General features: G+C 46.0%; 1 protein-coding gene across 2 annotated transcripts in view; it reads right to left on the reverse strand.

Annotated features, from left to right (window-relative positions):
- Positions 1-1,977: 1,977 nt before the first annotated feature.
- gtsf1 (gametocyte specific factor 1) overlaps positions 1,978-9,822 on the reverse strand; it is a 46,606-nt gene continuing 38,761 nt past the window's right edge. For both annotated transcript variants that reach the window (XM_033013192.1, XM_033013193.1), the window contains exon 8: positions 1,978-2,129. The gene's annotated coding sequence lies outside the window, so the exon portion shown is untranslated. The remainder of the gene's footprint in view (positions 2,130-9,822) is intronic.

The raw sequence follows: 9,822 nt of genomic DNA on the forward strand, positions 1-9,822 counted from the left end.
AGAGGCAGCTGGGCAGCAAGAAATGTGAAGGTAGCACGGTGGTGCAGCTGTGGAGTTGCTGCCTTACACAGCGCCAGAAACCCGTGTTCAATCCTGACTACGGGTGCTGTCTGTAGTTTCTCCCCACCATTGCGTGGGATTGCTTCGGTTTCCTCCTACATTCCGAAGTAGTGCATGTTTGTAGGTTGATTGGCTTCTGTAAATTGTCGCTAGTGTGTAGGATATAACCGGTGTATGGGCAATCATTGGTCGGCACAGACTTGAAGGGCAGGAGGGCCCTTTTCTTGTAACTCTAAACTATGAATCAAATGAATACGGACAACGTCGACATGCTAATTGATGCAGCAAGGTTTAATACCTGACTGTGGTAATTCCAGGTGGGTCAGCAACTCAATCCAATTGCAGGGTGGCAGATATGCTTCACAAGGAACCATAAAGATGAGAATCAGTGGTCTGCTGGTTAAGAACTTACAACTTTTATTTTAATAATAAAAAGAAAAAACATAAAGCACTTCACAGAAAATCAAACTCCTCTGATGTAGCCACTGTTATGACTTCCACATAAAACATCATTTCAAAAATACGTTTGAATTCGCATCACGGTTGTTCTACATCAAACATTTCTATTACAAAAATGCAACATTACAAAACTTCAGTTAGGCCACATTTGGAGTATTGCATGCAATTCTGGTCCCCCCACTAGGATGGATGAGATGGTTTAGGAAAGGGGGCAGAGGTAGTTTACCAGAATGATACCTGAATTAGGGGGCATTAGCAGGAGAGGTTGATCGCTGGTCTAGGTCGGTGGAGACGCTGCAAGCCGGCAGCCCTGTCAGCAGCGTGCCTGTTTTTTTCTACTTTTTTTTGTTTTTTAGTATGTTTTAGTGTATGGTTTTAATGTTTCTTTGTGTGGGGGTAAGGGTGAAACCGTTTTGGTCGCCTCCTCTACGGAGAGGCGCCCTGGGCTTCAGCAGCGGGCACAGCGTGGACTTTCGGCTTGGAGCAGGCGAGCCTTCGCTGGGGTTCGCCAGAGGGGAGCGCTCCGTTTCACTGGCCCGCGGCAGCCTGAAGCCTGAAGCAGCGGTCCGCAGAGCTCCAGCTGGCGCGGCGTTTGCAGCCCGGGATCTCACGTTGGGAACCCGGGGAGAAAAGGCCACCACCGCCGGCCCGCGGATAACTTCTACCGCGGGCACGGCGGCGACTTACCATCAGGACTGGCGTCCCTCGCCGGGGATCCCTGGAGGGGAGCTTCGACTGCCGGCCCTGCAGTCTGCGGTGCTTCTGGCTGCGGCGTGAACTTTAAATCTCTGGCCTACACCAACTTGAAGCCGCGGTCTCCGGTGGAGAGGAGCCGATTCTGGACTTTTTACCTTGTCTGCACATCTGGATGCCCACAGCGACGGCTGCGGAGGGTTGAGGTCCCGACCACGGGGGAAAATGGAGGACTGGCCAAACTTTTGTGCCTTCCACCACAGTGATGAATGCTGTGGTGGATATTTGTGTTAAGTTTTTGATGTGTTTTTGTGTGTTCTTTTTCATTGTACCGTGCTGGCAAATTCATTTCACTTGCACTTTATGTGCAATGTGACGAATAAAACTGATTGTTGTTGGTCAAACTTCCAGTGTTTGCCCTGGAACAGCAGAGGTTGCAGAGACCTGATAGAAGTATATAAAATTATAAGAGGAGTGGATAAACAATTGGAACATATAATCCCAGGATGGATACATCAAATACTAGAGGGCACAGCTTTAAGGTGAGAGGAGCAAAGTTTAAAGGAGATATGTGGGGCACATTTTTTTTACTGAGCCTCAGCCTGGTGGTACTTGGAATGCGCTGCTGGGGTGGAGGATGAGGTATGTACAATAGTGGCATTTGAGAGACTATTGGATAGGCACATGGACATGCAGGGAATGGAGGGATAGTGTGCAGATAAGTTCTATATTCTAACGAATCAGCTGACACCAGGCAGGCCTTAATGATTCACGATTCACTTTCTTTTATTTGGTCAAATGTTTCAATTACAAAAAAATAAAATTTGCGTTTCAAATTAAAACGGTTTGGTCATCTTATAAGCAACATCTGTCCTTTAATTCCTCTTCTCAATGGATTCGAACACACAGGATATGGGCTGAAAAATAAATAGAACTGATGAGGACTGGGAGAGCGATATCCGTCCCACTTTCTTCAGATGAGGGTTTACATGGCTACGCAGCAGCAGTTCACTTGCCAATCACCCTTCCTTGACTGTTGAAAATGTCTGATGGGGTAAAATGGGGGTGACCATGGCGACAAGCAGTAAACAAGTTGCCCGCTGTGCTTAATGAGGTGCAGCCATTCCCAACTCAGCACCTGCTCCAGATCCAGACCCAGTGCCGCAAAAAGTCTAACCCGTCCCTCGTGCCCCATCTCTCAGGCCACAAATTCACCACCCGTGTCTGTATTTGTTAGCATGTGCCTCTGGGCTAATCCTGACATCAATACCATTGATTTATAACCTCTTCCCTTGATAACTACACTCTGCCAGTAGAACCTCACCCTTCCACAGTTCATATTGTTGGTGCTTTGTGGACCACTATCGTGTATTCTTTAATCTCCCCTCTCAAACATTCTTAACCCAGACACTGGGAGTAATGTACCACCCTGGAGTCACATCTACTGCATCGCAGATCACCCATGATAGAATAATTATTTTCCTCTCTCTCACCCACCCCATTGTCGTTCCCGGCTGAGCCATGCTTCGGCTCGGACACACCTCACTGATGAACCATCAGCCCAACACAATCCAGCACGTAAAATCTCAGGAAGAGACCCCTGGAGCTCCCACCCATTCCTCTGTTGCCCAGAAGACACTACATCCTCCGTGGCTCACGTACAACTGGCAGGCTAACAGTGTCAGTTGAAGGTGCCAGGCATGAAGTTCTCAGCCTGATTGACACGCCACAGTGGTTCCATCTGCCACTGAACCAGGGAGCAACAGCTGGAGCCAGTTCTAGCACATGGTCCTCCAGAATACAGCGAGCTTTCAGCCACACAGCAGGGAAACAGGCCCTTCGGCACCTCATCCTTGCCAAACCTATGTTTGTCCCATTTGCCCACTTTTGGCCTACATTCCTCTGACCATTTCCTATCCATGTACTTGTGGAATGTCTTTAAATGCTGGGACCTGCCTCAACCACCTCCTCTGGAAGCCCACTCCATATACCCAAGTGTGAAACAATTGCCCCCCAGATTCATTTTAAATCTTTCTCCTCGCACCTTAAACCTATGTCCTCTGGTTCTTGATTCCCCTACTCTGGGTAAAATACTCTCTACATTTACCCTATCTATTCCCCTCATGATTTGACACCCCTAGCCTCCTGCGCTCCAAGGAATTCCGTCCTAGCCTGCCCAACTCCTCGAGTGGTGGTGGGGGCAGATATGACGTTGGTGTTTAAGAGGTTTTTAGATAGGCACATAGATTTGCAGAGAATGGAGGGATATGGATCATGCACAGGCAGAAGAGTTTAGTTTAACTTATCATCATGTTTGGCACGAGCATTGTGGGTTGAAGTGCCTGTTCCTGTGTTGTAATTTTCCATGTAGAAACAAAAAACTGCAGATGCTTGTTTACACAAAAGGACACAAAGGTTGGAGAACATGGATAGGTGACGTTTCAGGTCGGAACCCTCCTTCGGACACTGACATTTTCCTTGCTCTATACTGCAGCGGACAAGTTGCATGTGTCACGGGATCCTGTGCACTCCTGGCTCCACACAACCAGCAACACCCTGTACCGCGAAGTGACCCCCTCTCCCGTGCACTCCCTCTCCTGTATACCGTGTAGAGCTCGGTCACTACTGTATACCGTGCAGTGCATTCCCTCTCCTGTATACCGCGCAGTGCTCTGTCTCTCCTGTATACCGTGCAGTGCATTCCCTCTCCTGTATACCGTGTAGTGCTCGGTCACTACTGTATACAGTGCAGTGCATTCCCTCTACTGTATACAGTGCAGTGCTCGCCCTCTCCCCCTCCTCACAACTTTCTCCTAGGGTGGAATTGGCAAAGCGTAGAGGCCATAGGTTTAAGATGCGAGAAGGAACACTTTGAGATGTACAGGGCAAGTTTTGTTACACAGTGGGCAGTGTTTACGTGGAACCTGCTGCCAGGGGTGTTGTAGACGCAGATAAGATAGTGGTGTTTTTGGATAGGCACATGGATAAGCAGGGAATGGTGGCATATGGATTACGAGCAGGCAGGTAAGACCTGGTCTCGGCATCATGTTTGGCACAGATATTGCAGGCCAAAGAGCCTTTTTTGGGATCTGTTTTGGCGTAAGGGGGAACTGTACAAAAGGGATGGATTGCATCTTAACAGGTGGGGGACCAGCATTCTGGCAGGCAGGTTTGCCACTGCTACACGGGTGGTTTTAAACTGAATGGTTTAAAATGGGTGGTGTCAAATGGGATAGTCGAGGATGGAGTTAAAGAGAAAAGGTTTCTTAAATGTGTGAGCGGAGAGACAGAGGGGTGTAAAATGAGGGTAGAAGCAATAGATAGCAAGGTGAAATGTGGCAGGCAGACAAATCCAGGGCAAAAATCAAAAAGGGCCACTTTTCAACATAATTGTATAAGGGGTAAGAGTGTTGTAAAAACAAGCCTGAAGGCTTTGTGTCTCAATGCAAGGAGCATTTGTGGTAAGGTGGATGAGTTGAATGTGCAGATAGCTATTAATGACTATGATATAGTTGGGATCACGGAGACATGGCTCCAGTGTGACCAAGGCTGGGAGCTGAACATCCAGGGATATTCAATATTCAGGAGGGATAGACAGAAAGGAAAAGAAGGTGGGGTAGCGTTGCTGGTTAGAGAGGAGATTAACGCAATAGAAAGAAAGGACATTAGCTTGGAGGATGTGGAATCGATATGGGTAGAGCTGCGAAACACTAAGGGGCAGAAAACGCTAGTGGGAGTTGTGTACAGGCCACCTAACAGTAGTAGTGAGTTGGGGATGGAATCAAACAGGAAATTAGAAATGCGTGCAACAAAGGTAAAACAGTTATAATGGGTGACTTCAATCTACATATAGATTGGGTGAATCAAATTGGCAGGGGTGCTGAGGAAGAGGATTCCTTGGAATGTATGCGGGATAGTTTTCTAAACCAACATGTAGAGGAACCAACGAGAGAGCAGGCTATTCTAGATTGGGTATTGAGTAATGAGGAAGGGTTAGTTAGCAGTCTTGTGCGTGGCCCCTTGGGCAAGAGTGACCATAATATGGTTAAGTTCTTCATTAGGATGGAGAGTGACATAATTAATTCAGAAACAAGGGTTCTGAACTTAAAGAAAGGTAACTTTGAGGGGATGAGACGTGAATTGGCCAAGATAGACTGGCAATTGATTCTTAAAGGGTTTGCGGCGGATATGCAATGGAAGGCATTTAAAGACTGCATGGCTGAACTACAACAATTGTTCATCCCAGTTTGACAAAAGAATAAATCAGGGAAGGTAGTGCATCCGTGGAATACAAGGGAAATCAGGGATAGTATCAAACCGAAGGATGATGCGTACAAATTAGCCAGAAAAAGCAGCCTATCAGAGGACTGGGAGAAATTCAGAGTCCAGCAGAGGAGGACAAAGGGATTAATTAGGAAAGGGAAAATAGATTATGAAAGAAAATTGGCAGGGAACATAAAAACTGACTGCAAAAGTTTTTATATATATGTGAAGAGATAAAGATTAGTTAAAACAAATGTAGGTCCCTTGCAGTTAGAAACAGGTGAATTGATCATGGGGAACAAGGATATGGCAGACCAATTGAATAACTACTTTGGTTCTGTCTTCACTAAGGAAGACATAAATAATCTGCCGGAAATAGCAGTGGACCGGGGGTCAAATGAGATGGAGGAACTGAGTGAAATCCAGGTTAGCCAGGAAGTGGTGTTAGGTAAATTGAATGGATTAAAGGCCGATAAATCCCCAGGGCCAGATAGGCTGCAGCCCAGAGTACTTAAGGAAGTAGCCCCAGAAATAGTGGATGCATTAGTGATAATTTTTCAAAACTCTTTAGATTCTGGAGTAGTTCCTGAGGATTGGAGGTAGCTAATGTAGCCCCACTTTTTTTAAAAGGGAGGGAGAGCAAACAAACAGCATCATGAAGCCCAAGGAACACACCAGACAGGTCAGGGAGAAAGTTGTGGAGAAGTTTAAAGCAGGGTTAGGTTATAAAAAAATATCCCAAGCTTTGAACATCTCACGGAGCACTATTCAATCCATCATCCGAAAATGGAAAGAGTATGGCACAACTGCAAACCTACCAAGACATGGCCGTCCACCTAAACTGACAGGCCGGGCAAGGAGAGCATTGATCAGAGAAGCAGCCAAGGTAACTCTGGAGGAGCTGCAGAGATCCACAGCTCAGGTGGGAGAATCTGTCCACAGGACAACTATTAGTCGTGCACTCCACAAATCGGGCCTTTATGGCAAGAAGAAAGCCATTGTTGAAAAAAAGCCATAAGAAGTCCCGTTTGCAGTTTGCCACAAGCCATGTGGGGGACACAGCAAACATGTGGAGAGGAAACGGGGAATTACAGACCAGTTAGTCTAACATCGGTAGTGGGGAAACTGCTAGAGTCAGTTATTAAAGATGGGATAGCAGCACATTTGGAAAGTGGTGAAATCATTGGACAAAGTCAGCATGGATTTATGAAAGGTAAATCATGTCTGACGAATCTTATAGAATTTTTCGAGGATGTAACTAGTAGAGTGGATGAAGGAGAACCAGTGTTACAGTGGCTTGCAAACGTTTTCATACCCCTTGAACTTTTCCACATTTTGTCACGTTACACCACAAACGTTTGGTCTCTGGTCAGATGAGACCAAAATTGAAGTTTTTGGCCTAAATGCAAAACGCTATGTGTGGTGGAAAACTAACACTGCACATCACCCTGAACACACCATCCCCACTGTGAAACATGGTGGTGGCAGCATCATGCTGTGGGAATGCTTTTCTTCAGCAGGGACAGGGAAGCTGGTCAGAGTTGATGGGAAGATGGATGGAGCCAAATACAGGGCAATCTTGGAAGAAAACCTGTTAAGAGTCTGCAAAAGACTTGAGACTGGGGAGGAGGTTCACCTTCCAGCAGGACAACGACCCTAAACATACAGCCAGAGCTACATTGGAATGGTTTGGATCAAAGCATATTCATGTGTTAGAATGGCCCAGTCAAAGTCCAGACCTAAATCCAATTGAGAATCTCTGGCAAGACTTGAAAATTGCTGTTCACAGACGCTCTCCATCCAATCTGACTGAGCTTGAGCTATTTTGCAAAGAAGAATGGGCAAAAATTTCAGTCTCTAGATTTGCAAAGCTGGTAGAGACATACCCCAAAAGACTTGCAGCTGTAATTGCAGCGAAAGGTGGTTCTACAAAGTATTGACTCAGGGAGGCGGAATACTTTTGCATGTCACACTTTTCAGTTTTTTATTTGTAAAAAAATTTGAAAACCATGTATCATTTTCCTTCCACTTCACAATTATGCACCACTTTGTGTTGGTCTATCACATAAAATCCCAATAAAATACATTTACTTTTGTGGTTGTAACGTGACAAAATGTGGAAAAGTTCAAGGGGTATGAAAACTTTTGCAAGCCACTGTATATCTGGACTTTCAGAAGGCTTTCGACAAGGTCCCACATAAGAGATTAGTATACAAACTTAAAGCACATAGTATTGGAGGTTCAGTATTGATGTGGATAGAGAACTGGCTGGCAGACAGGAAGCAAAGAGTAGAAGTAAACGGATCCTTTTCAGAATGGCAGGCAGTGACTAGTGGGGTACCGCAAGGCTCAGTGTTGGGACCCCAGCTATTTACAATATATATTAATGATTTGGACGAGGGAATTGAATGCAACATCTCCAAGTTTGCGGATGACACGAAGCTGGGGGGCAGTGTTAGCTGTGAGGAGCTAGTACACGGTAGAATTTAGAAGATTGGGAGGGGGGGATCTTATAGAAACGTACAAAATTCTTAAGGGGTTGGACAGGCTAGATGCAGGAAGATTATTCCCGATGTTGGGGAAGTCCAGAACTAGGGATCACAGTATAAGGATAAGAGGGAAGTCTTTTAGGGCCGAGATGAGAAAATCATTTTTTACACAGAGAGTGGTGAATCTGTGGAATTCTCTGCCACAGAAGGTAGTTGAGGCCAGTTCATTGGCTATATTTAAGAGGGAGTTAGATGTGGCCCTTGTGGCTAAAGGGATCAGGGGGTATGGAGAGATGGCAGGGATGGGATACTGAGTTGGATGATCAGCCATGATCATATCGAATGGCGGTGCAGGCTCGAAGGGCCGAATGGCCTACTCCTACACCTATTTTCTATGTTTCTAGGAGGATGCTAGGAGGCTGCAAGGTGACTTGGATAGGCGGGGTGAGTGGGCAAATGCATGGCAGATGCAGTATAATGTGGATAAATGTGAGGTTATCCACTTTGGTGGCAAATACAGGAAAGTAGACTATTATCTGAATGGTGGCCGATTAGGAAAAGGGGAGAGGCAACTAGACCTGGGTGTCATGGTACACCAGTCATTGAAAGTAGGCATGCAGGTGCAGCAGGCAGCGAAGAAAGCGAATGGTATGTTAGCATTCATAGCAAAAGGATTTGAGTATAGGAGCAGGGAGGTTCTACTGCAGATGTACAGAGTCTTGGTGAGACCACACCTGGAGTATTGCGTACAGTTTTGGTCTCCTAATCTGAGGAAAGACATTATTGCCATAGAGGGAGTACAGAGAAGGTTCACCAGACTGATTCCTGGGATGTCAGGACTTTCATATGAAGAAAGACTTGATAGACTCGGCTTGTACTCGCTAGAATTTAGAAGATTGAGGGGGGATCTTATAGAAACTTACAAAATTCTTAAGGGGTTGGACAGGCTAGATGCAGGAAGATTGTTCCCGATGTTGGGGAAGTCCAGAACAAGGGGCACAGTTTAAGGATAAGGGGGAAATCCTTTAGGACCGAGATGAGAAAAACATTTTTCACATAGAGAGTGGTGAATCTCTGGAATTCTCTGCCACAAAAGGTAGTTGAGGCCAGTTCATTGGCTATATTTAAGAGGGAGTTAGATGTGGCCCTTGTGACTAAAGGGATCAGTGGGTATGGAGAGAAGGCAGGTACGGGATACTGAGTTGGATGATCAGCCATGAAGGTGGTGGAGGCAGGTTCGTTTTTATCATTTATAGATAAATTGGATAGTTATATGGACGGGAAAGGAATGGAGGGTTATGGTCTGAGCGCAGGTATATGGGACTAGGGGAGAATACGTGTTCGGCACGGACTAGAAGGGTCGAGATGGCCTGTTTCCGTGCTGTAATTGTTATATGGTTATATGTTATATGGTTATATTGAATGGCGGTGCAGGCTCGAAGGGCTGAATGGCCTACTCCTGCACCTAATTTCTATGTTTCCTGTGCTGTTCTATTTTTCTGTGTGGCTGCCAACAACAAAAAAACATGCGCTGGAGTAATTCAGCGTCTGTGATGGGAATGGATGAGCGATGTCTCCGGTTGGGACCCATCTTCAGACTGCGGCGAATAGTTGGTCTGAATTTACATAGAAACATAGAAAATAGGTGCAGGAGTAGGTCATTCGGCCCTTCGAGCCTGCACCGCCATTCAATATGATCATGGCTGATCATCCAACTCAGTATCTGGTACCTACTTTCTCTCCATACCCCCTGATCCCTTTAGCCACAAGGGCCACATCTAACTCCCTCTTAAATATAGCCAATGAACTGGCCTTAACTACATTCTGTGGCAGAGAATTCCAGAGATTCACCACTGTG

This window comes from Amblyraja radiata, chromosome 38 (assembly GCF_010909765.2).
Source record: "Amblyraja radiata isolate CabotCenter1 chromosome 38, sAmbRad1.1.pri, whole genome shotgun sequence".
In the NCBI taxonomy this organism is placed as follows: Eukaryota; Metazoa; Chordata; class Chondrichthyes; order Rajiformes; family Rajidae; genus Amblyraja; species Amblyraja radiata.